This window comes from Channa argus, chromosome 10, assembly GCF_033026475.1.
Source record: "Channa argus isolate prfri chromosome 10, Channa argus male v1.0, whole genome shotgun sequence".
In the NCBI taxonomy this organism is placed as follows: domain Eukaryota; kingdom Metazoa; phylum Chordata; class Actinopteri; order Anabantiformes; family Channidae; genus Channa; species Channa argus.
Window position 1 is genome coordinate 3484777 of NC_090206.1, and position 23724 is coordinate 3508500.

At 43.5% G+C, this 23724-nt stretch overlaps 34 non-coding genes across 34 annotated transcripts; 14 read left to right on the top strand and 20 right to left on the bottom strand.

Annotated features, from left to right (window-relative positions):
* Positions 1 to 452: 452 nt before the first annotated feature.
* trnat-ugu (transfer RNA threonine (anticodon UGU)) lies at positions 453 to 526 on the top strand. The gene has a single exon. It is a non-coding gene; the product is annotated as a tRNA-Thr (tRNA).
* Positions 527 to 764: 238 nt separating this feature from the next.
* Positions 765 to 838, bottom strand: trnat-agu (transfer RNA threonine (anticodon AGU)). The gene has a single exon. It is a non-coding gene; the product is annotated as a tRNA-Thr (tRNA).
* An 827-nt stretch (positions 839 to 1665) lies between these two features.
* Positions 1666 to 1739, top strand: trnat-ugu (transfer RNA threonine (anticodon UGU)). Its single transcript has one exon. It is a non-coding gene; the product is annotated as a tRNA-Thr (tRNA).
* A 728-nt stretch (positions 1740 to 2467) lies between these two features.
* On the bottom strand, positions 2468 to 2549 carry trnal-uag (transfer RNA leucine (anticodon UAG)). Its single transcript has one exon. It is a non-coding gene; the product is annotated as a tRNA-Leu (tRNA).
* A 153-nt stretch (positions 2550 to 2702) lies between these two features.
* On the bottom strand, positions 2703 to 2776 carry trnat-agu (transfer RNA threonine (anticodon AGU)). The gene has a single exon. It is a non-coding gene; the product is annotated as a tRNA-Thr (tRNA).
* A 574-nt stretch (positions 2777 to 3350) lies between these two features.
* On the top strand, positions 3351 to 3424 carry trnat-cgu (transfer RNA threonine (anticodon CGU)). The gene has a single exon. It is a non-coding gene; the product is annotated as a tRNA-Thr (tRNA).
* A 642-nt stretch (positions 3425 to 4066) lies between these two features.
* Positions 4067 to 4140, top strand: trnat-cgu (transfer RNA threonine (anticodon CGU)). Its single transcript has one exon. It is a non-coding gene; the product is annotated as a tRNA-Thr (tRNA).
* Positions 4141 to 4378: 238 nt separating this feature from the next.
* trnat-agu (transfer RNA threonine (anticodon AGU)) lies at positions 4379 to 4452 on the bottom strand. The gene has a single exon. It is a non-coding gene; the product is annotated as a tRNA-Thr (tRNA).
* A 582-nt stretch (positions 4453 to 5034) lies between these two features.
* trnat-ugu (transfer RNA threonine (anticodon UGU)) lies at positions 5035 to 5108 on the top strand. Its single transcript has one exon. It is a non-coding gene; the product is annotated as a tRNA-Thr (tRNA).
* A 238-nt stretch (positions 5109 to 5346) lies between these two features.
* trnat-agu (transfer RNA threonine (anticodon AGU)) lies at positions 5347 to 5420 on the bottom strand. Its single transcript has one exon. It is a non-coding gene; the product is annotated as a tRNA-Thr (tRNA).
* A 1404-nt stretch (positions 5421 to 6824) lies between these two features.
* trnat-agu (transfer RNA threonine (anticodon AGU)) lies at positions 6825 to 6898 on the bottom strand. Its single transcript has one exon. It is a non-coding gene; the product is annotated as a tRNA-Thr (tRNA).
* Positions 6899 to 7432: 534 nt separating this feature from the next.
* Positions 7433 to 7506, bottom strand: trnat-agu (transfer RNA threonine (anticodon AGU)). The gene has a single exon. It is a non-coding gene; the product is annotated as a tRNA-Thr (tRNA).
* Positions 7507 to 8520: 1014 nt separating this feature from the next.
* On the bottom strand, positions 8521 to 8602 carry trnal-uag (transfer RNA leucine (anticodon UAG)). The gene has a single exon. It is a non-coding gene; the product is annotated as a tRNA-Leu (tRNA).
* Positions 8603 to 9704: 1102 nt separating this feature from the next.
* Positions 9705 to 9778, top strand: trnat-cgu (transfer RNA threonine (anticodon CGU)). The gene has a single exon. It is a non-coding gene; the product is annotated as a tRNA-Thr (tRNA).
* A 376-nt stretch (positions 9779 to 10154) lies between these two features.
* Positions 10155 to 10228, bottom strand: trnat-agu (transfer RNA threonine (anticodon AGU)). The gene has a single exon. It is a non-coding gene; the product is annotated as a tRNA-Thr (tRNA).
* A 1337-nt stretch (positions 10229 to 11565) lies between these two features.
* trnat-ugu (transfer RNA threonine (anticodon UGU)) lies at positions 11566 to 11639 on the top strand. Its single transcript has one exon. It is a non-coding gene; the product is annotated as a tRNA-Thr (tRNA).
* A 728-nt stretch (positions 11640 to 12367) lies between these two features.
* On the bottom strand, positions 12368 to 12449 carry trnal-uag (transfer RNA leucine (anticodon UAG)). Its single transcript has one exon. It is a non-coding gene; the product is annotated as a tRNA-Leu (tRNA).
* Positions 12450 to 12602: 153 nt separating this feature from the next.
* trnat-agu (transfer RNA threonine (anticodon AGU)) lies at positions 12603 to 12676 on the bottom strand. The gene has a single exon. It is a non-coding gene; the product is annotated as a tRNA-Thr (tRNA).
* A 582-nt stretch (positions 12677 to 13258) lies between these two features.
* trnat-cgu (transfer RNA threonine (anticodon CGU)) lies at positions 13259 to 13332 on the top strand. The gene has a single exon. It is a non-coding gene; the product is annotated as a tRNA-Thr (tRNA).
* A 238-nt stretch (positions 13333 to 13570) lies between these two features.
* trnat-agu (transfer RNA threonine (anticodon AGU)) lies at positions 13571 to 13644 on the bottom strand. The gene has a single exon. It is a non-coding gene; the product is annotated as a tRNA-Thr (tRNA).
* A 1014-nt stretch (positions 13645 to 14658) lies between these two features.
* On the bottom strand, positions 14659 to 14740 carry trnal-uag (transfer RNA leucine (anticodon UAG)). Its single transcript has one exon. It is a non-coding gene; the product is annotated as a tRNA-Leu (tRNA).
* A 1102-nt stretch (positions 14741 to 15842) lies between these two features.
* trnat-cgu (transfer RNA threonine (anticodon CGU)) lies at positions 15843 to 15916 on the top strand. The gene has a single exon. It is a non-coding gene; the product is annotated as a tRNA-Thr (tRNA).
* Positions 15917 to 16292: 376 nt separating this feature from the next.
* trnat-agu (transfer RNA threonine (anticodon AGU)) lies at positions 16293 to 16366 on the bottom strand. The gene has a single exon. It is a non-coding gene; the product is annotated as a tRNA-Thr (tRNA).
* Positions 16367 to 17703: 1337 nt separating this feature from the next.
* Positions 17704 to 17777, top strand: trnat-ugu (transfer RNA threonine (anticodon UGU)). The gene has a single exon. It is a non-coding gene; the product is annotated as a tRNA-Thr (tRNA).
* A 728-nt stretch (positions 17778 to 18505) lies between these two features.
* trnal-uag (transfer RNA leucine (anticodon UAG)) lies at positions 18506 to 18587 on the bottom strand. The gene has a single exon. It is a non-coding gene; the product is annotated as a tRNA-Leu (tRNA).
* Positions 18588 to 18740: 153 nt separating this feature from the next.
* Positions 18741 to 18814, bottom strand: trnat-agu (transfer RNA threonine (anticodon AGU)). The gene has a single exon. It is a non-coding gene; the product is annotated as a tRNA-Thr (tRNA).
* Positions 18815 to 19396: 582 nt separating this feature from the next.
* On the top strand, positions 19397 to 19470 carry trnat-cgu (transfer RNA threonine (anticodon CGU)). The gene has a single exon. It is a non-coding gene; the product is annotated as a tRNA-Thr (tRNA).
* Positions 19471 to 20112: 642 nt separating this feature from the next.
* On the top strand, positions 20113 to 20186 carry trnat-ugu (transfer RNA threonine (anticodon UGU)). The gene has a single exon. It is a non-coding gene; the product is annotated as a tRNA-Thr (tRNA).
* A 238-nt stretch (positions 20187 to 20424) lies between these two features.
* trnat-agu (transfer RNA threonine (anticodon AGU)) lies at positions 20425 to 20498 on the bottom strand. Its single transcript has one exon. It is a non-coding gene; the product is annotated as a tRNA-Thr (tRNA).
* A 794-nt stretch (positions 20499 to 21292) lies between these two features.
* Positions 21293 to 21374, bottom strand: trnal-uag (transfer RNA leucine (anticodon UAG)). Its single transcript has one exon. It is a non-coding gene; the product is annotated as a tRNA-Leu (tRNA).
* A 153-nt stretch (positions 21375 to 21527) lies between these two features.
* On the bottom strand, positions 21528 to 21601 carry trnat-agu (transfer RNA threonine (anticodon AGU)). Its single transcript has one exon. It is a non-coding gene; the product is annotated as a tRNA-Thr (tRNA).
* A 574-nt stretch (positions 21602 to 22175) lies between these two features.
* Positions 22176 to 22249, top strand: trnat-ugu (transfer RNA threonine (anticodon UGU)). Its single transcript has one exon. It is a non-coding gene; the product is annotated as a tRNA-Thr (tRNA).
* Positions 22250 to 22591: 342 nt separating this feature from the next.
* Positions 22592 to 22665, top strand: trnat-cgu (transfer RNA threonine (anticodon CGU)). Its single transcript has one exon. It is a non-coding gene; the product is annotated as a tRNA-Thr (tRNA).
* Positions 22666 to 22985: 320 nt separating this feature from the next.
* Positions 22986 to 23067, bottom strand: trnal-uag (transfer RNA leucine (anticodon UAG)). Its single transcript has one exon. It is a non-coding gene; the product is annotated as a tRNA-Leu (tRNA).
* Between the last annotated feature and the right edge of the window lie 657 nt (positions 23068 to 23724).

Consider the following 23724-nt stretch of genomic DNA (forward strand, 5'->3'; position numbering starts at 1 on the left):
ATCCTGAGATCAAGTTACAAGACTTCCTTGATCGCTGGACTTCTTTGTGTGCGGCGTAGGTACTGGGGCCTAGCGGGTAAAAGCATGTCTTGGAGATCTCGTGTATTCCTTCCAGGAGTGCCTTAATCACTTGATGTTTTTGCACGCACCATCTACTTTGACACTACAATGTTCATAAAAGGAGTTGTTTTGTGCTTGAAATGGTTCTTCTATCACTGCCATTTTCGCAAGATCAGATATTGAGATCAAGTGCTAGCAGTTTCAAGCTGTAACAAAGTTCATGTGGAATCAATTCTGATATGTTGGATTACGCCTTTGCATACATTACCAAGGTGCACTTCCACACGGCGTCCCATGAAATTTTGTCGCAGAAGGTGCAACTCTAACATCCATCCGTTTTTGGCTCTCGGTACATATGGGCAATTCTCTGGGATTTGAAATCGTTTAAATGAGGCGCTGTGGCTTAGCTGGTTAAAGCGCCTGTCTTGTAAACAGGAGATCCTGGGTTCAAATCCTAGCAGTGCCTCTGTGTATAAACACTACTTATGACTAGCTTGCTTCTAAATGCCCAGTACAATTTTATTGGTCATTTTAAGGCAAAAGATGTGTAAAGCTACAGTCATGTTGGCAAAGGCCAAAAAGGGAGTTGTTTTATGCTTGAAATGGTTCTTCTAACAACAACGAGATCCACGCTTGCTACTAAATGCCCAACGCAATAGTTTAGTCAATTAAAGGCAAAAGATGCATAAAGACACAGTCAGCTCAGGCACTGCTGGGATTTGAACCCAGGATCTCCTGTTTACTAGACAGGCACTTTAACCAACTAAGCCACAGCGCCACTCAAGACCCTGGCTTCATTTTCAGCCACACAGTCTAAAGGTAAACTCTCAGAGAAGATCACAAAACAATGTCTGCAAAAAGCAAGATGCCACTCCATTCTGTGGCTGGATCATCCGTGAAATCCTGAGATCAAGTTACAAGACTTCCTTGATCGCTGGACTTCTTTGTGTGCGGCGTAGGTACTGGGGCCTAGCGGGTAAAAGCATGTCTTGGAGATCTCGTGTATTCCTTCCAGGAGTGCCTTAATCACTTGATGTTTTTGCACGCACCATCTACTTTGACACTACAATGTTCATAAAAGGAGTTGTTTTGTGCTTGAAATGGTTGTTCTATCACTGCCATTTTCGCAAGATCAGATATTGAGATCAAGTGCTAGCAGTTTCAAGCTGTAACAAAGTTCATGTGGAATCAATTCTGACATGTTGGATTACGCCTTTGCATACATTACCAAGGTGCACTTCCACATGGCGTCCCATGAAGTTTTGTCGCAGAAGGTGCAACTCTAACATCCATCGAAATATAATTGGGTTTTTGGCTCACGGTACATATGGGCAATTCTCTGGGATTTGAAATCCTTTAAATGAGGCGCTGTGTGTCAGATTGTTACAAAATGCCCAACGCATCCGTGAAATCCTGAGATCAAGTTACAAGACTTCCTTGATCGCTGGACTTCTTTGTGTGCGGCGTAAGTACTGGGGCCTAGCGGGTAAAAGCATGTCTTGGAGATCTCGTGTATTCCTTCCAGGAGTGCCTTAATCACTTGATGTTTTTGCACGCACCATCTACATATGGGCAATTCTCTGGGATTTGAAATCCTTTAAATGAGGCGCTGTGGCTTAGCTGGTTAAAGTGCCTGTCTTGTAAACAGGAGATCCTGGGTTCAAATCCCAGCAGTGCCTCTGTGTATAAACACTACGTATGACTAGCTTGCTTCTAAATGCCCAGTACAATTTTATTGGTCATTTCAAGGCAAAAGATGTGTAAAGCTACAGTCATGTTGGCAACGGCCAAAAAGGGAGTTGTTTTATGCTTGAAATGCTTCTTCTATCACTCCCGGTTTCGTAAGATCAAATATTGAGATCAAATGCTACAAGGTCCACTATACCACTCTGCTCTATTGCTCTGTCAGGTTGGCACGTTTCAACATTTTCAGTGCACGTAATACTGCTTTTTTTGGGATTATGGGATAAAGAAGCAACTGTGTAATTTCACACAAAAAGTCAGAAGATGTTGTTGCTTTAGCCATAGATGATTTTTTGATGCTTCACGCTGTTCAACCAGCGGTGGAGACTACAAATAAGTCAACTCCTGTCTCAAACAAAGTCATTCATTTGAGATATGGAATCGATTGCCTCTAGTTGTCAGATGGCAGTGGTGGGATTCCACTTGTCCTGAGAGACTGGAGCCTTAAGCCAGCGCTTTGGACCACTCAGCCACACTTCCTGCACTTGTTTTTCTGTTGCATTCGTGCAGGTTACGAGCTAGGAAGCTCAGCAGGGAGGATGTCTTAACTAGAAGAGCTGATCATCTGTGCATAATTGTACAAAGAGTAAACATTGATGACCTGCAAGAGGTAAGAACCCTTTATCATTATAAGAAGTGCTTTCCATATGCACCTGGTGTCAAATGGCAGTGGTGGGATTTTAACCCAGGCCTCCTGAGAGACTGGAGCCTAAATCCAGCGCCTTAGACCACTCGGCCACACTACCTCGAGGCGCAGCTTTTGCCTCGGGGAAAAATAACGCAGTAGGCATGTAAGCGCGCAGGATAAATTGACAACGAGATCCACGCTTGCTACTAAATGCCCAACGCAATAGTTTAGTCAATTAAAGGCAAAAGATGCATAAAGACACAGTCAGCTCAGGCACTGCTGGGATTTGAACCCAGGATCTCCTGTTTACTAGACAGGCACTTTAACCAACTAAGCCACAGCGCCACTCAAGACTCTGGCTTCATTTTCAGCCACACAGTCTAAAGGTAAACTCTCAGAGAAGATCACAAAACAATGTCTTCAAAAAGCAAGATGCCACTCCATTCTGTGGCTGGATCATCCGTGAAATCCTGAGATCAAGTTACAAGACTTCCTTGATCGCTGGACTTCTTTGTGTGCGGCGTAGGTACTGGGGCCTAGCGGGTAAAAGCATGTCTTGGAGATCTCGTGTATTCCTTCCAGGAGTGCCTTAATCACTTGATGTTTTTGCACGCACCATCTACTTTGACACTACAATGTTCATAAAAGGAGTTGTTTTGTGCTTGAAATGGTTGTTCTATCACTGCCATTTTCGCAAGATCAGATATTGAGATCAAGTGCTAGCAGTTTCAAGCTGTACCAAAGTTCATGTGTAATCAATTCTGATATGTTGGATTACGCCTTTGCATACATTACCAAGGTGCACTTCCACACGGCGTCCCATGAAGTTTTGTCGCAGAAGGTGCAACTCTAACATCCATCCGTTTTTGGCTCTCGGTACATATGGGCAATTCTCTGGGATTTGAAATCGTTTAAATGAGGCGCTGTGGCTTAGCTGGTTAAAGTGCCTGTCTCGTAAACAGGAGATCCTGGGTTCATTTCCCAGCAGTGCCTCTGTGTATAAACACTACTTATGACTAGCTTGCTTCTAAATGCCCAGTACAATTTTATTAGTCATTTCAAAGCAAAAGATGTGTAAAGCTACAGTCATGTTGGCAAAGGCCAAAAAGGGAGTTGTTTTATGCTTGAAATGGTTCTTCTAACAACAATGAGATCCACGCAAAATGCCCAACGCATCCGTGAAATCCTGAGATCAAGTTACAAGACTTCCTTGATCGCTGGACTTCTTTGTGTGCGGCGTAGGTACTGGGGCCTAGCGGGTAAAAGCATGTCTTGGAGATCTCGTGTATTCCTTCCAGGAGTGCCTTAATCACTTGATGTTTTTGCACGCACCATCTACTTTGACACTACAATGTTCATAAAAGGAGTTGTTTTGTGCTTGAAATGGTTCTTCTATCACTGCCATTTTCGCAAGATCAGATATTGAGATCAAGTGCTAGCAGTTTCAAGCTGTACCAAAGTTCATGTGTAATCAATTCTGATATGTTGGATTATGCCTTTGCATACATTACCAAGGTGCACTTCCACATGGCGTCCCATGAAGTTTTGTCGCAGAATGTGCAACTCTAACATCCATCCGTTTTTGGCTCACGGTACATATGGGCAATTCTCTGGGATTTGAAATCGTTTAAATGAGGCGCTGTGGCTTAGCTGGTTAAAGTGCCTTTCTCGTAAACAGGAGATCCTGGGTTCAAATCCTAGCAGTGCCTCTGTGTATAAACACTACTTATGACTAGCTTGCTTCTAAATGCCCAGTACAATTTTATTGGTCATTTCAAGGCAAAAGATGTGTAAAGCTACAGTCATGTTGGCAAAGGCCAAAAAGGGAGTTGTTTTATGCTTGAAATGGTTCTTCTAACAGCAACGAGATCCACGCTTGCTACTAAATGCCCAACGCAAAAGTTCAGTCAATTAAAGGCAAAAGATGCATAAAGACACAGTCAGCTCAGGCACTGCTGGGATTCAAACCCAGGATCTCCTGTTTACTAGACAGGCACTTTAACCAACTAAACCACAGCGCCACTGAAGCTGCTGGCTTCATTTTCAGCCACACAGTCTAAAGGTAAACTCTCAGAGAAGATCACAAAACAATGTCTGCAAAAAGCAAGAGACCAATCCATTCTGTGGCTGGATCATCCGTGAAACCGTGAAATCCTGAGATCAAGTTACAAGACTTCCTTGATCGCTGGACTTCTTTGTGTGCGGCGTAGGTACTGGGGCCTAGCGGGTAAAAGTATGTCTTGGAGATCTCGTGTATTCCTTCCAGGAGTGCCTTAATCACTTGATGTTTTTGCACGCACCATCTACTTTGACACTACAATGTTCATAAAAGGAGTTGTTTTGTGCTTGAAATGGTTGTTCTATCACTGCCATTTTCGCAAGATCAGCTATTGAGATCAAGTGCTAGCAGTTTCAAGCTGTAACAAAGTTCATGTGGAATCAATTCTGACATGTTGGATTACGCCTTTGCATACATTACCAAGGTGCACTTCCACATGGCGTCCCATGAAGTTTTGTCGCAGAATGTGCAACTCTAACATCCATCCGTTTTTGGCTCACGGTACATATGGGCAATTCTCTGGGATTTGAAATCGTTTAAATGAGGCGCTTTGGCTTAGCTGGTTAAAGTGCCTGTCTTGTAAACAGGAGATCCTGGGTTCAAATCCTAGCAGTGCCTCTGTGTATAAACACTACTTATGACTAGCTTGCTTCTAAATGCCCAGTACAATTTTATTGGTCATTTCAAGGCAAAAGATGTGTAAAGCTACAGTCATGTTGGCAAAGGCCAAAAAGGGAGTTGTTTTATGCTTGAAATGGTTCTTCTAACAACAACGAGATCCACGCTTGCTACTAAATGCCCAACGCAAAAGTTCAGTCAATTAAAGGCAAAAGATGCATAAAGACACAGTCAGCTCAGGCACTGCTGGGATTTGAACCCAGGATCTCCTGTTTACTAGACAGGCACTTTAACCAACTAAACCACAGCGCCACTGAAGCTGCTGGCTTCATTTTCAGCCACACAGTCTAAAGGTAAACTCTCAGAGAAGATCACAAAACAATGTCTGCAAAAAGCAAGATGCCAATCCATTCTGTGGCTGGATCATCCGTGAAACCGTGAAATCCTGAGATCAAGTTACAAGACTTCCTTGATCGCTGGACTTCTTTGTGTGCGGCGTAGGTACTGGGGCCTAGCGGGTAAAAGTATGTCTTGGAGATCTCGTGTATTCCTTCCAGGAGTGCCTTAATCACTTGATGTTTTTGCACGCACCATCTACTTTGACACTACAATGTTCATAAAAGGAGTTGTTTTGTGCTTGAAATGGTAGTTCTATCACTGCCATTTTCGCAAGATCAGATATTGAGATCAAGTGCTAGCAGTTTCAAGCTGTAACAAAGTTCATGTGGAATCAATTCTGACATGTTGGATTACGCCTTTGCATACATTACCAAGGTGCACTTCCACATGGCGTCCCATGAAGATTTGTCGCAGAAGGTGCAACTCTAACATCCATCGAAATATAATTGGGTTTTTGGCTCACGGTACATATGGGCAATTCTCTGGGATTTGAAATCCTTTAAATGAGGCGCTGTGTGTCAGATTGTTACAAAATGCCCAACGCATCCGTGAAATCCTGAGATCAAGTTACAAGACTTCCTTGATCGCTGGACTTCTTTGTGTGCGGCGTAGGTACTGGGGCCTAGCGGGTAAAAGCATGTCTTGGAGATCTCGTGTATTCCTTCCAGGAGTGCCTTAATCACTTGATGTTTTTGCACGCACCATCTACTTTGACACTACAATGTTCATAAAAGGAGTTGTTTTGTGCTTGAAATGGTTCTTCTATCACTGCCATTTTCGCAAGATCAGATATTGAGATCAAGTGCTAGCAGTTTCAAGCTGTACCAAAGTTCATGTGTAATCAATTCTGATATGTTGGATTACGCCTTTGCATACATTACCAAGGTGCACTTCCACATGGCGTCCCATGAAGTTTTGTCGCAGAATGTGCAACTCTAACATCCATCCGTTTTTGGCTCACGGTACATATGGGCAATTCTCTGGGATTTGAAATCGTTTAAATGAGGCGCTTTGACTTAGCTGGTTAAAGCGCCTGTCTTGTAAACAGGAGATCCTGGGTTCAAATCCTAGCAGTGCCTCTGTGTATAAACACTACTTATGACTAGCTTGCTTCTAAATGCCCAGTACAATTTTATTGGTCATTTCAAGGCAAAAGATGTGTAAAGCTACAGTCATGTTGGCAAAGGCCAAAAAGGGAGTTGTTTTATGCTTGAAATGGTTCTTCTAACAACAACGAGATCCACGCTTGCTACTAAATGCCCAACGCAAAAGTTCAGTCAATTAAAGGCAAAAGATGCATAAAGACACAGTCAGCTCAGGCACTGCTGGGATTCGAACCCAGGATCTCCTGTTTACTAGACAGGCACTTTAACCAACTAAGCCACAGCGCCACTCAAGACTCTGGCTTCATTTTCAGCCACACAGTCTAAAGGTAAACTCTCAGAGAAGATCACAAAACAATGTCTGCAAAAAGCAAGATGCCACTCCATTCTGTGGCTGGATCATCCGTGAAATCCTGAGATCAAGTTACAAGACTTCCTTGATCGCTACTAAATGCCCAACGCATCCGTGAAATCCTGAGATCAAGTTACAAGACTTCCTTGATCGCTGGACTTCTTTGTGTGCGGCGTAGGTACTGGGGCCTAGCGGGTAAAAGCATGTTTTGGAGATCTCGTGTGTATAAACTCTGTGTATAAACACTACTTATGACTAGCTTGCTTCTAAATACCCAGTACAATTTTATTAGTCATTTCAAAGCAAAAGATGTGTAAAGATACAGTCATGTAGGCAAAGGCCAAAAAGGGAGTTGTTTTATGCTTGAAATGGTTCTTCTAACAACAACGAGATCCACGCTTGCTACTAAATGCCCAACGCAAAAGTTCAGTCAATTAAAGGCAAAAGATGCATAAATACACAGTCAGCTCAGGCACTGCTGGGATTCGAACCCAGGATCTCCTGTTTACTAGACAGGCACTTTAACCAACTAAGGCACAGCGCCACTCAAGCTGCTGGCTTCATTTTAAGCCACACAGTCTAAAGGTAAACTCTCAGAGAAGATCACAAAACAATGTCTGCAAAAAGCAAGATGCCAATCCATTCTGTGGCTGGATCATCCGTGAAACCGTGAAATCCTGAGATCAAGTTACAAGACTTCCTTGATCGCTGGACTTCTTTGTGTGCGGCGTAGGTACTGGGGCCTAGCGGGTAAAAGCATGTCTTGGAGATCTCGTGTATTCCTTCCAGGAGTGCCTTAATCACTTGATGTTTTTGCACGCACCATCTACTTTGACACTACAATGTTCATAAAAGGAGTTGTTTTGTGCTTGAAATGGTTGTTCTATCACTGCCATTTTCGCAAGATCAGATATTGAGATCAAGTGCTAGCAGTTTCAAGCTGTAACAAAGTTCATGTGGAATCAATTCTGACATGTTGGATTACGCCTTTGCATACATTACCAAGGTGCACTTCCACATGGCGTCCCATGAAGTTTTGTCGCAGAAGGTGCAACTCTAACATCCATCGAAATATAATTGGGTTTTTGGCTCACGGTACATATGGGCAATTCTCTGGGATTTGAAATCCTTTAAATGAGGCGCTGTGTGTCAGATTGTTACAAAATGCCCAACGCATCCGTGAAATCCTGAGATCAAGTTACAAGACTTCCTTGATCGCTGGACTTCTTTGTGTGCGGCGTAGGTACTGGGGCCTAGCGGGTAAAAGCATGTCTTGGAGATCTCGTGTATTCCTTCCAGGAGTGCCTTAATCACTTGATGTTTTTGCACGCACCATCTACATATGGGCAATTCTCTGGGATTTGAAATCCTTCCTGCACATGTTTTTCTGTTGCATTCGTGCAGGTTAGGAGCTAGGAAGCTCAGCAGGGAGGATGTCTTAACTAGAAGAGCTGATCATCTGTGCATAATTGTACAAAGAGTAAACATTGATGACCTGCAAGAGGTAAGAACCCTTTATCATTATAAGAAGTGCTTTCCATATGCACCTGGTGTCAAATGGCAGTGGTGGGATTTGAACCCACGCCTCCTGAGAGACTGGAGCCTAAATCCAGCGCCTTAGACCACTCGGCCACACTACCTCAAGGCACAGCTTTTGCCTCGGGGAAAAATAACGCAGTAGGCATGTAAGCGCGCTCAGAGAAGATCACAAAACAATGTCTGCAAAAAGCAAGATGCCAATCCATTCTGTGGCTGGATCATCCGTGAAATCCTGAGATCAAGTTACAAGACTTCCTTGATCGCTGGACTTCTTTGTGTGCGGCGTAGGTACTGGGGCCTAGCGGGTAAAAGCATGTCTTGGAGATCTCGTGTATTCCTTCCAGGAGTGCCTTAATCACTTGATGTTTTTGCAGGCACCATCTACTTTGACACTACAATGTTCATAAAAGGAGTTGTTTTGTGCTTGAAATGGTTGTTCTATCACTGCCATTTTCGCAAGATCAGATATTGAGATCAAGTGCTAGCAGTTTCAAGCTGTAACAAAGTTCATGTGGAATCAATTCTGACATGTTGGATTACGCCTTTGCATACATTACCAAGGTGCACTTCCACATGGCGTCCCATGAAGTTTTGTCGCAGAAGGTGCAACTCTAACATCCATCGAAATATAATTGGGTTTTTGGCTCACGGTACATATGGGCAATTCTCTGGGATTTGAAATCCTTTAAATGAGGCGCTGTGTGTCAGATGGCTACAAAATGCCCAACGCATCCGTGAAATCCTGAGATCAAGTTACAAGACTTCCTTGATCGCTGGACTTCTTTGTGTGCGGCGTAGGTACTGGGGCCTAGCGGGTAAAAGCATGTCTTGGAGATCTCGTGTATTCCTTCCAGGAGTGCCTTAATCACTTGATGTTTTTGCACGCACCATCTACTTTGACACTACAATGTTCATAAAAGGAGTTGTTTTGTGCTTGAAATGGTTGTTCTATCACTGCCATTTTCGCAAGATCAGATATTGAGATCAAGTGCTAGCAGTTTCAAGCTGTAACAAAGTTCATGTGGAATCAATTCTGACATGTTGGATTACGCCTTTGCATACATTACCAAGGTGCACTTCCACATGGCGTCCCATGAAGTTTTGTCGCAGAAGGTGCAACTCTAACATCCATCGAAATATAATTGGGTTTTTGGCTCACGGTACATATGGGCAATTCTCTGGCATTTGAAATCCTTTAAATGAGGCGCTGTGGCTTAGCTGGTTAAAGTGCCTGTCTCGTAAACAGGAGATCCTGGGTTCAAATCCCAGCAGTGCCTCTGTCTATAAACACCACTTATGACTAGCTTTCTTCTGAATGCCAAATACAATTTCATTGGTCATTTCAAGGCAAAAGATGTGTCTGCCTTTCAACATTTTCAGTGCACATAATACTTCTTTTTCTCCGATTATGGCATGAAGAAGCAACTGTGTAATTTCACACAAAAAGTCAGAAGATGCTGTTTCTTTAGCCATAGATTTTTTTTTTTTTAATGCTGCACACTGTTCAACCTGCGGTGGAGACTACAGATGAGTCAACTCCTGTCTTAAACAAAGTCATTCATTTGAGATAAGGAATCAATAGCCTTTAGTTGTCAAATGGCAGTACCTGCGGCGTAGGTACTGGGGCCTAGCGGGTAAAGACACAGTCAGCTCAGGCACTGCTGGGATTTGAACCCAGGATCTCCTGTTTACTAGACAGGCACTTTAACCAACTAAGCCACAGCGCCACTCAAGCTGCTGGCTTCATTTTCAGCCACACAGTCTAAAGCTAAACTCTCAGAGAAGATCACAAAACAATGTCTGCAAAAAGCAAGATGCCACTCCATTCTGTGGCTGGATCATCCGTGAAATCCTGAGATCAAGTTACAAGACTTCCTTGATCGCTGGACTTCTTTGTGTGCGGCGTAGGTACTGGGGCCTAGCGGGTAAAAGCATGTCTTGGAGATCTCGTGTATTCCTTCCAGGAGTGCCTTAATCACTTGATGTTTTTGCACGCACCATCTACTTTGACACTACAATGTTCATAAAAGGAGTTGTTTTGTGCTTGAAATGGTTGTTCTATCACTGCCATTTTCGCAAGATCAGCTATTGAGATCAAGTGCTAGCAGTTTCAAGTTGTAACAAAGTTCATGTGGAATCATTTCTGACATGTTGGATTACGCCTTTGCATACATTACCAAGGTGCACTTCCACATGGCGTCCCATGAAGTTTTGTCGCAGAAGGTGCAACTCTAACATCCATCGAAATATAATTGGGTTTTTGGCTCACGGTACATATGGGCAATTTTCTGGGATTTGAAATCCTTTAAATGAGGCGCTGTGTGTCAGATGGCTACAAAATGCCCAACGCATCCGTGAAATCCTGAGATCAAGTTACAAGACTTCCTTGATCGCTGGACTTCTTTGTGTGCGGCGTAGGTACTGGGGCCTAGCGGGTAAAAGCATGTATTGGAGATCCCGTGTATTACTTCCAGGAGTGCCTTAATCACTTGATGTTTTTGCACGCACCATCTACTTTGCCACTACAATGTTCATAAAAGGAGTTGTTTTGTGCTTGAAATGGTTGTTCTATCACTGCCATTTTCGCAAGATCAGACATTGAGATCAAGTGCTAGCAGTTTCAAGCTGTAACAAAGTTCATGTGGAATCAATTCTGACATGTTGGATTACGCCTTTGCATACATTACCAAGGTGCACTTCCACATGGCGTCCCATGAAGTTTTGTCGCAGAAGGTGCAACTCTAACATCCATCGAAATATAATTGGGTTTTTGGCTCACGGTACATATGGGCAATTCTCTGGGATTTGAAATCCTTTAAATGAGGCGCTGTGTGTCAGATTGTTACAAAATGCCCAACGCATCCGTGAAATCCTGAGATCAAGTTACAAGACTTCCTTGATCGCTGGACTTCTTTGTGTGCGGCGTAGGTACTGGGGCCTAGCGGGTAAAAGCATGTCTTGGAGATCTCGTGTATTCCTTCCAGGAGTGCCTTAATCACTTAATGTTTTTGCACGCACCATCTACATATGGGCAATTCTCTGGGATTTGAAATCCTTTAAATGAGGCGCTGTGGCTTAGCTGGTTAAAGTGCCTGTCTTGTAAACAGGAGATCCTGGGTTCAAATCCCAGCAGTGCCTCTGTGTATAAACACTACTTATGACTAGCTTGCTTCTAAATGCCCAGTACAATTTTATTGGTCATTTCAAGGCAAAAGATGTGTAAAGCTACAGTCATGTTGGCAACGGCCAAAAAGGGAGTTGTTTTATGCTTGAAATGCTTCTTCTATCCCTCCCGGTTTCGCAAGATCAAATATTGAGATCAAATGCTACAAGGTCCACTATACCACTCTGCTCTATTGCTCTGTCAGGTTGGCACGTTTCAACATTTTCAGTGCACGTAATACTGCTTTTTTTGGGATTATGGGATAAAGAAGCAACTGTGTAATTTCACACAAAAAGTCAGAAGATGTTGTTGCTTTAGCCATAGATGATTTTTTGATGCTTCACGCTGTTCAACCAGCGGTGGAGACTACAAATAAGTCAACTCCTGTCTCAAACAAAGTCATTCATTTGAGATATGGAATCGATAGCCTCTAGTTGTCAGATGGCAGTGGTGGGATTCCACTTGTCCTGAGAGACTGGAGCCTTAAGCCAGCGCTTTGGACCACTCAGCCACACTTCCTGCACTTGTTTTTCTGTTGCATTCGTGCAGGTTACGAGCTAGGAAGCTCAGCAGGGAGGATGTCTTAACTAGAAGAGCTGATCATCTGTGCATAATTGTACAAAGAGTAAACATTGATGACCTGCAAGAGGTAAGAACCCTTTATCATTATAAGAAGTGCTTTCCATATGCACCTGGTGTCAAATGGCAGTGGTGGGATTTGAACCCACGCCTCCTGAGAGACTGGAGCCTAAATCCAGCACCTTAGACCACTCGGCCACACTACCTCAAGGCGCAGCTTTTGCCTCGGGGAAAAATAACGCAGTAGGCATGTAAGCGCGCAGGATAAATTGACAACGAGATCCACGCTTGCTACTAAATGCCCAACGCAATAGTTTAGTCAATTAAAGGCAAAAGATGCATAAAGACACAGACAGCTCAGGCACTGCTGGGATTTGAACCCAGGATCTCCTGTTTACTAGACAGGCACTTTAACCAACTAAGCCACAGCGCCACTCAAGACTCTGGCTTCATTTTCAGCCACACAGTCTAAAGGTGAACTCTCAGAGAAGATCACAAAACAATGTCTGCAAAAAGCAAGATGCCAATCCATTCTGTGGCTGGATCATCCGTGAAACCGTGAAATCCTGAGATCAAGTTACAAGACTTCCTTGATCGCTGGACTTCTTTGTGTGCGGCGTAGGTACTGGGGCCTAGCGGGTAAAAGCATGTCTTGGAGATCTCGTGTATTCCTTCCAGGAGTGCCTTAATCACTTGATGTTTTTGCACGCACCATCTACTTTGACACTACAATGTTCATAAAAGGAGTTGTTTTGTGCTTGAAATGGTTCTTCTATCACTGCCATTTTCGCAAGATCAGATATTGAGATCAAGTGCTAGCAGTTTCAAGCTGTACCAAAGTTCATGTGTAATCAATTCTGATATGTTGGATTACGCCTTTGCATACATTACCAAGGTGCACTTCCACACGGCGTCCCATGAAGTTTTGTCGCAGAAGGTGCAACTCTAACATCCATCCGTTTTTGGCTCTCGGTACATATGGGCAATTCTCTGGGATTTTAAATCGTTTAAATGAGGCGCTGTGGCTTAGCTGGTTAAAGTGCCTGTCTCGTAAACAGGAGATCCTGGGTTCATTTCCCAGCAGTGCCTCTGTGTATAAACACTACTTATGACTAGCTTGCTTCTAAATGCCCAGTACAATTTTATTAGTCATTTCAAAGCAAAAGATGTGTAAAGCTACAGTCATGTTGGCAAAGGCCAAAAAGGGAGTTGTTTTATGCTTGAAATGGTTCTTCTAACAACAACGAGATCCACGCTTGCTACTAAATGCCCAACGCAAAAGTTCAGTCAATTAAAGGCAAAAGATGCATAAATACACAGTCAGCTCAGGCACTGCTGGGATTCGAACCCAGGATCTCCTGTTTACTAGACAGGCACTTTAACCAACTAAGGCACAGCGCCACTCAAGCTGCTGGCTTCATTTTAAGCCACACAGTCTAAAGGTAAACTCTCAGAGAAGATCACAAAACAATGTCTGCAAAAAGCAAGATGCCAATCCATTCTGTGGCTGGATCATCCGTGAAACCGTGAAATCCTGAGATCAAGTTACAAGACTTCCTTGATCGCTGGACTTCTTTGTGTGCGGCGTAGGTACTGGGGCCTAGCGGGTAAAAGCATGTCTTGGAGATCTCGTGTATTCCTTCCAGGAGTGCCTTAATCACTTGATGTTTTTGCACGCACCATCTACTTTGACACTACAATGTTCATAAAAGGAGTTGTTTTGTGCTTGAAATGGTTGTTCTATCACTGCCATTTTCGCAAGATCAGATATTGAGATCAAGTGCTAGCAGTTTCAAGCTGTAACAAAGTTCATGTGGAATCAATTCTGACATGTTGGATTACGCCTTTGCATACATTACCAAGGTGCACTTCCACATGGCGTCCCATGAAGTTTTGTCGCAGAAGGTGCAACTCTAACATCCATCGAAATATAATTGGGTTTTTGGCTCACGGTACATATGGGCAATTCTCTGGGATTTGAAATCCTTTAAATGAGGCGCTGTGTGTCAGATTGTTACAAAATGCCCAACGCATCCGTGAAATCCTGAGATCAAGTTACAAGACTTCCTTGATCGCTGGACTTCTTTGTGTGCGGCGTAGGTACTGGGGCCTAGCGGGTAAAAGCATGTCTTGGAGATCTCGTGTATTCCTTCCAGGAGTGCCTTAATCACTTGATGTTTTTGCACGCACCATCTACATATGGGCAATTCTCTGGGATTTGAAATCCTTCCTGCACATGTTTTTCTGTTGCATTCGTGCAGGTTAGGAGCTAGGAAGCTCAGCAGGGAGGATGTCTTAACTAGAAGAGCTGATCATCTGTGCATAATTGTACAAAGAGTAAACATTGATGACCTGCAAGAGGTAAGAACCCTTTATCATTATAAGAAGTGCTTTCCATATGCACCTGGTGTCAAATGGCAGTGGTGGGATTTGAACCCACGCCTCCTGAGAGACTGGAGCCTAAATCCAGCGCCTTAGACCACTCGGCCACACTACCTCAAGGCACAGCTTTTGCCTCGGGGAAAAATAACGCAGTAGGCATGTAAGCGCGCTCAGAGAAGATCACAAAACAATGTCTGCAAAAAGCAAGATGCCAATCCATTCTGTGGCTGGATCATCCGTGAAATCCTGAGATCAAGTTACAAGACTTCCTTGATCGCTGGACTTCTTTGTGTGCGGCGTAGGTACTGGGGCCTAGCGGGTAAAAGCATGTCTTGGAGATCTCGTGTATTCCTTCCAGGAGTGCCTTAATCACTTGATGTTTTTGCAGGCACCATCTACTTTGACACTACAATGTTCATAAAAGGAGTTGTTTTGTGCTTGAAATGGTTGTTCTATCACTGCCATTTTCGCAAGATCAGATATTGAGATCAAGTGCTAGCAGTTTCAAGCTGTAACAAAGTTCATGTGGAATCAATTCTGACATGTTGGATTACGCCTTTGCATACATTACCAAGGTGCACTTCCACATGGCGTCCCATGAAGTTTTGTCGCAGAAGGTGCAACTCTAACATCCATCGAAATATAATTGGGTTTTTGGCTCACGGTACATATGGGCAATTCTCTGGGATTTGAAATCCTTTAAATGAGGCGCTGTGTGTCAGATGGCTACAAAATGCCCAACGCATCCGTGAAATCCTGAGATCAAGTTACAAGACTTCCTTGATCGCTGGACTTCTTTGTGTGCGGCGTAGGTACTGGGGCCTAGCGGGTAAAAGCATGTCTTGGAGATCTCGTGTATTCCTTCCAGGAGTGCCTTAATCACTTGATGTTTTTGCACGCACCATCTACTTTGACACTACAATGTTCATAAAAGGAGTTGTTTTGTGCTTGAAATGGTTGTTCTATCACTGCCATTTTCGCAAGATCAGATATTGAGATCAAGTGCTAGCAGTTTCAAGCTGTAACAAAGTTCATGTGGAATCAATTATGACATGTTGGATTACGCCTTTGCATACATTACCAAGGTGCACTTCCACATGGCGTCCCATGAAGTTTTGTCGCAGAAGGTGCAACTCTAACATCCATCGAAATATAATTGGGTTTTTGGCTCACGGTACATATGGGCAATTCTCTGGCATTTGAAATCCTTTAAATGAGGCGCTGTGGCTTAGCTGGTTAAAGTGCCTGTCTCGTAAACAGGAGATCCTGGGTTCAAATCCCAGCAGTGCCTCTGTCTATAAACACCACTTATGACTAGCTTTCTTCTGAATGCCAAATACAATTTCATTGGTCATTTCAAGGCAAAAGATGTGTCTGCCTTTCAACATTTTCAGTGCACATAATACTTCTTTTTCTCCGATTATGGCATGAAGAAGCAACTGTGTAATTTCACACAAAAAGTCAGAAGATGCTGTTTCTTTAGCCATAGATTTTTTTTTTTTTAATGCTGCACACTGTTCAACCTGCGGTGGAGACTACAGATGAGTCAACTCCTGTCTTAAACAAAGTCATTCATTTGAGATAAGGAATCAATAGCCTTTAGTTGTCAAATGGCAGTACCTGCGGCGTAGGTACTGGGGCCTAGCGGGTAAAGACACAGTCAGCTCAGGCACTGCTGGGATTTGAACCCAGGATCTCCTGTTTACTAGACAGGCACTTTAACCAACTAAGCCACAGCGCCACTCAAGCTGCTGGCTTCATTTTCAGCCACACAGTCTAAAGCTAAACTCTCAGAGAAGATCACAAAACAATGTCTGCAAAAAGCAAGATGCCACTCCATTCTGTGGCTGGATCATCCGTGAAATCCTGAGATCAAGTTACAAGACTTCCTTGATCGCTGGACTTCTTTGTGTGCGGCGTAGGTACTGGGGCCTAGCGGGTAAAAGCATGTCTTGGAGATCTCGTGTATTCCTTCCAGGAGTGCCTTAATCACTTGATGTTTTTGCACGCACCATCTACTTTGACACTACAATGTTCATAAAAGGAGTTGTTTTGTGCTTGAAATGGTTGTTCTATCACTGCCATTTTCGCAAGATCAGCTATTGAGATCAAGTGCTAGCAGTTTCAAGTTGTAACAAAGTTCATGTGGAATCATTTCTGACATGTTGGATTACGCCTTTGCATACATTACCAAGGTGCACTTCCACATGGCGTCCCATGAAGTTTTGTCGCAGAAGGTGCAACTCTAACATCCATCGAAATATAATTGGGTTTTTGGCTCACGGTACATATGGGCAATTTTCTGGGATTTGAAATCCTTTAAATGAGGCGCTGTGTGTCAGATGGCTACAAAATGCCCAACGCATCCGTGAAATCCTGAGATCAAGTTACAAGACTTCCTTGATCGCTGGACTTCTTTGTGTGCGGCGTAGGTACTGGGGCCTAGCGGGTAAAAGCATGTATTGGAGATCCCGTGTATTACTTCCAGGAGTGCCTTAATCACTTGATGTTTTTGCACGCACCATCTACTTTGCCACTACAATGTTCATAAAAGGAGTTGTTTTGTGCTTGAAATGGTTGTTCTATCACTGCCATTTTCGCAAGATCAGACATTGAGATCAAGTGCTAGCAGTTTCAAGCTGTAACAAAGTTCATGTGGAATCAATTCTGACATGTTGGATTACGCCTTTGCATACATTACCAAGGTGCACTTCCACATGGCGTCCCATGAAGTTTTGTCGCAGAAGGTGCAACTCTAACATCCATCGAAATATAATTGGGTTTTTGGCTCACGGTACATATGGGCAATTCTCTGGGATTTGAAATCCTTTAAATGAGGCGCTGTGTGTCAGATTGTTACAAAATGCCCAACGCATCCGTGAAATCCTGAGATCAAGTTACAAGACTTCCTTGATCGCTGGACTTCTTTGTGTGCGGCGTAGGTACTGGGGCCTAGCGGGTAAAAGCATGTCTTGGAGATCTCGTGTATTCCTTCCAGGAGTGCCTTAATCACTTAATGTTTTTGCACGCACCATCTACATATGGGCAATTCTCTGGGATTTGAAATCCTTTAAATGAGGCGCTGTGGCTTAGCTGGTTAAAGTGCCTGTCTTGTAAACAGGAGATCCTGGGTTCAAATCCCAGCAGTGCCTCTGTGTATAAACACTACTTATGACTAGCTTGCTTCTAAATGCCCAGTACAATTTTATTGGTCATTTCAAGGCAAAAGATGTGTAAAGCTACAGTCATGTTGGCAACGGCCAAAAAGGGAGTTGTTTTATGCTTGAAATGCTTCTTCTATCCCTCCCGGTTTCGCAAGATCAAATATTGAGATCAAATGCTACAAGGTCCACTATACCACTCTGCTCTATTGCTCTGTCAGGTTGGCACGTTTCAACATTTTCAGTGCACGTAATACTGCTTTTTTTGGGATTATGGGATAAAGAAGCAACTGTGTAATTTCACACAAAAAGTCAGAAGATGTTGTTGCTTTAGCCATAGATGATTTTTTGATGCTTCACGCTGTTCAACCAGCGGTGGAGACTACAAATAAGTCAACTCCTGTCTCAAACAAAGTCATTCATTTGAGATATGGAATCGATAGCCTCTAGTTGTCAGATGGCAGTGGTGGGATTCCACTTGTCCTGAGAGACTGGAGCCTTAAGCCAGCGCTTTGGACCACTCAGCCACACTTCCTGCACTTGTTTTTCTGTTGCATTCGTGCAGGTTACGAGCTAGGAAGCTCAGCAGGGAGGATGTCTTAACTAGAAGAGCTGATCATCTGTGCATAATTGTACAAAGAGTAAACATTGATGACCTGCAAGAGGTAAGAACCCTTTATCATTATAAGAAGTGCTTTCCATATGCACCTGGTGTCAAATGGCAGTGGTGGGATTTGAACCCACGCCTCCTGAGAGACTGGAGCCTAAATCCAGCGCCTTAGACCACTCGGCCACACTACCTCAAGGCGCAGCTTTTGCCTCGGGGAAAAATAACGCAGTAGGCATGTAAGCGCGCAGGATATATTGACAACGAGATCCACGCTTGCTACTAAATGCCCAACGCAATAGTTTAGTCAATTAAAGGCAAAAGATGCATAAAGACACAGACAGCTCAGGCACTGCTGGGATTTGAACCCAGGATCTCCTGTTTACTAGACAGGCACTTTAACCAACTAAGCCACAGCGCCACTCAAGACTCTGGCTTCATTTTCAGCCACACAGTCTAAAGGTAAACTCTCAGAGAAGATCACAAAACAATGTCTGCAAAAAGCAAGATGCCAATCCATTCTGTGGCTGGATCATCCGTGAAACCGTGAAATCCTGAGATCAAGTTACAAGACTTCCTTGATCGCTGGACTTCTTTGTGTGCGGCGTAGGTACTGGGGCCTAGCGGGTAAAAGCATGTCTTGGAGATCTCGTGTATTCCTTCCAGGAGTGCCTTAATCACTTGATGTTTTTGCACGCACCATCTACTTTGACACTACAATGTTCATAAAAGGAGTTGTTTTGTGCTTGAAATGGTTCTTCTATCACTGCCATTTTCGCAAGATCAGATATTGAGATCAAGTGCTAGCAGTTTCAAGCTGTACCAAAGTTCATGTGTAATCAATTCTGATATGTTGGATTACGCCTTTGCATACATTACCAAGGTGCACTTCCACACGGCGTCCCATGAAGTTTTGTCGCAGAAGGTGCAACTCTAACATCCATCCGTTTTTGGCTCTCGGTACATATGGGCAATTCTCTGGGATTTTAAATCGTTTAAATGAGGCGCTGTGGCTTAGCTGGTTAAAGTGCCTGTCTCGTAAACAGGAGATCCTGGGTTCATTTCCCAGCAGTGCCTCTGTGTATAAACACTACTTATGACTAGCTTGCTTCTAAATGCCCAGTACAATTTTATTAGTCATTTCAAAGCAAAAGATGTGTAAAGCTACAGTCATGTTGGCAAAGGCCAAAAAGGGAGTTGTTTTATGCTTGAAATGGTTCTTCTAACAACAATGAGATTCACGCAAAATGCCCAACGCATCCGTGAAATCCTGAGATCAAGTTACAAGACTTCCTTGATCGCTGGACTTCTTTGTGTGCGGCGTAGGTACTGGGGCCTAGCGGGTAAAAGCATGTCTTGGAGATCTCGTGTATTCCTTCCAGGAGTGCCTTAATCACTTGATGTTTTTGCACGCACCATCTACTTTGACACTACAATGTTCATAAAAGGAGTTGTTTTGTGCTTGAAATGGTTCTTCTATCACTGCCATTTTCGCAAGATCAGATATTGAGATCAAGTGCTAGCAGTTTCAAGCTGTACCAAAGTTCATGTGTAATCAATTCTGATATGTTGGATTATGCCTTTGCATACATTACCAAGGTGCACTTCCACATGGCGTCCCATGAAGTTTTGTCGCAGAATGTGCAACTCTAACATCCATCCGTTTTTGGCTCACGGTACATATGGGCAATTCTCTGGGATTTGAAATCATTTAAATGAGGCGCTTTGGCTTAGCTGGTTAAAGCGCCTGTCTTGTAAACAGGAGATCCTGGGTTCAAATCCTAGCAGTGCCTCTGTGTATAAACACTACTTATGACTAGCTTGCTTCTAAATGCCCAGTACAATTTTATTGGTCATTTCAAGGCAAAAGATGTGTAAAGCTACAGTCATGTTGGCAAAGGCCAAAAAGGGAGTTGTTTTATGCTTGAAATGGTTCTTCTAACAACAACGAGATCCACGCTTGCTACTAAATGCCCAACGCAAAAGTTCAGTCAATTAAAGGCAAAAGATGCATAAAGACACAGTCAGCTCAGGCACTGCTGGGATTCGAACCCAGGATCTCCTGTTTACTAGACAGGCACTTTAACCAACTAAACCACAGCACCACTGAAGCTGGTTAAAGCGCCTGTCTTGTAAACAGGACATCCTGGGTTCAAATCCCAGCAGTGCCTCTGTGTATAAACACTACTTATGACTAGCTTGCTTCTAAATGCCCAGTACAATTTTATTGGTCATTTCAAGGCAAAAGATGTGTAAAGCTACAGTCATGTTGGCAACGGCCAAAAAGGGAGTTGTTTTATGCTTGAAATGCTTCTTCTATCACTCCCGGTTTCGCAAGATCAAATATTGAGATCAAATGCTACAAGGTCCACTATACCACTCTGCTCTATTGCTCTGTCAGGTTGGCACGTTTCAACATTTTCAGTGCACGTAATACTGCTTTTTTTGGGATTATGGGATAAAGAAGCAACTGCGTAATTTCACACAAAAAGTCAGAAGATGTTGTTGCTTTAGCCATAGATGATTTTTTGATGCTTCACGCTGTTCAACCAGCGGTGGAGACTACAAATAAGTCAACTCCTGTCTCAAACAAAGTCATTCATTTGAGATATGGAATCGATAGCCTCTAGTTGTCAGATGGCAGTGGTGGGATTCCACTTGTCCTGAGAGACTGGAGCCTTCAGCCAGCGCTTTGGACCACTCAGCCACACTTCCTGCACTTGTTTTTCTGTTGCATTCGTGCAGGTTACGAGCTAGGAAGCTCAGCAGGGAGGATGTCTTAACTAGAAGAGCTGATCATCTGTGCATAATTGTACAAAGAGTAAACATTGATGACCTGCAAGAGGTAAGAACCCTTTATCATTATAAGAAGTGCTTTCCATATGCACCTGGTGTCAAATGGCAGTGGTGGGATTTGAACCCACGCCTCCTGAGAGACTGGAGCCTAAATCCAGCGCCTTAGACCACTCGGCCACACTACCTCAAGGCGCAGCTTTTGCGTCGGGGAAAAATAACGCAGTAGGCATGTAAGCGCGCAGGATAAATTGACAACGAGATCCACGCTTGCTACTAAATGCCCAACGCAATAGTTTAGTCAATTAAAGGCAAAAGAAGCATAAAGACACAGTCAGCTCAGGCACTGCTGGGATTTGAACCCAGGATCTCCTGTTTACTAGACAGGCACTTTAACCAACTAAGCCACAGCGCCACTCAAGACTCTGGCTTCATTTTCAGCCACACAGTCTAAAGGTAAACTCTCAGAGAAGATCACAAAACAATGTCTGCAAAAACCAAGATGCCACTCCATTCTGTGGCTGGATCATCCGTGAAATCCTGAGATCAAGTTACAAGACTTCCTTGATCGCTGGACTTCTTTGTGTGCGGCGTAGGTACTGGGGCCTAGCGGGTAAAAGCATGTCTTGGAGATCTCGTGTATTCCTTCCAGGAGTGCCTTAATCACTTGATGTTTTTGCACGCACCATCTACTTTGACACTACAATGTTCATAAAAGGAGTTTTTTTGTGCTTGAAATGGTTGTTCTATCACTGCCATTTTCGCAAGATCAGCTATTGAGATCAAGTGCTAGCAGTTTCAAGCTGTAACAAAGTTCATGTCGAATCAATTCTGACATGTTGGATTACGCCTTTGCATACATTACCAAGGTGCACTTCCACATGGCGTCCCATGAAGTTTTGTCGCAGAATGTGCAACTCTAACATCCATCCGTTTTTGGCTCACGGTACATATGGGCAATTCTCTGGGATTTGAAATCGTTTAAATGAGGCGCTTTGGCTTAGCTGGTTAAAGCGCCTGTCTTGTAAACAGGAGATCCTGGGTTCAAATCCTAGCAGTGCCTCTGTGTATAAACACTACTTATGACTAGCTTGCTTCTAAATGCCCAGTACAATTTTATTGGTCATTTCAAGGCAAAAGATGTGTAAAGCTACAGTCATGTTGGCAAAGGCCAAAAAGGGAGTTGTTTTATGCTTGAAATGGTTCTTCTAACAACAACGAGATCCACGCTTGCTACTAAATGCCCAACGCAAAAGTTCAGTCAATTAAAGGCAAAAGATGCATAAAGACACAGTCAGCTCAGGCACTGCTGGGATTCGAACCCAGGATCTCCTGTTTACTAGACAGGCACTTTAACCAACTAAACCACACACACATTCTCTGGGATTTGAAATCCTTTAAATGACGCGCTGTGGCTTAGCTGGTTAAAGTGCCTGTCTCGTAAACAGGAGATCCTGGGTTCAAATCCCAGCAGTGCCTCTGTCTATAAACACTACTTATGACTAGCTTTCTTCTGAATGCCCAATACAATTTCATTGGTCATTTCAAGGCAAAAGATGTGTCTGCCTTTCAACATTTTCAGTGCACATAATACTTCTTTTTCTCCGATTATGGCATGAAGAAGCAACTGTGTAATTTCACACAAAAAGTCAGAAGATGCTGTTTCTTTAGCCATAGATTTTTCTTTTTTTAATGCTGCACACTGTTCAACCTGCGGTGGAGACTACAGATGAGTCAACTCCTGTCTTAAACAAAGTCAATTATTTGAGATATGGAATCAATAGCCTTTAGTTGTCAAATGGCAGTGGTGGGATTCGAACCCACGCCTCCTGAGAGACTGGAGCCTAAATCCAGCGTCTTAGACCAGTCAGCCACACTACCTCAAGGCGCAGCTTTTTGCCCCGGGGAAAAATAACGCCGTAGGCATGTAAGCGCGTAGGATAAATTGACAACGAGATCCACGCTTGCTACTAAATGCCCAACGCATCCGTGAAATCCTGAGATCAAGTTACAAGACTTCCTTGATCGCTGGACTTCTTTGTGTGCGGCGTAGGTACTGGGGCCTAGCGGGTAAAAGCATGTCTTGGAGATCTCGTGTATTCCTTCCAGGAGTGCCTTAATCACTTGATGTTTTTGCACGCACCATCTACTTTGACACTACAATGTTCATAAAAGGAGTTGTTTTGTGCTTGAAATGGTTCTTCTATCACTGCCATTTTCGCAAGATCAGATATTGAGATCAAGTGCTAGCAGTTTCAAGCTGTACCACAGTTCATGTGTAATCAATTCTGATATGTTGGATTACGCCTTTGCATACATTACCAAGGTGCACTTCCACACGGCGTCCCATGAAGTTTTGTCGCAGAAGGTGCAATTCTAACATCCATCGAAATATAATTGGGGTTTTGGCTCACGGTACATATGGGCAATTCTCTGGGATTTGAAATCCTTTAAATGAGGCGCTGTGTGTCAGATGGCTACAAAATGCCCAACGCATCCGTGAAATCCTGAGATCAAGTTACAAGACTTCCTTGATCG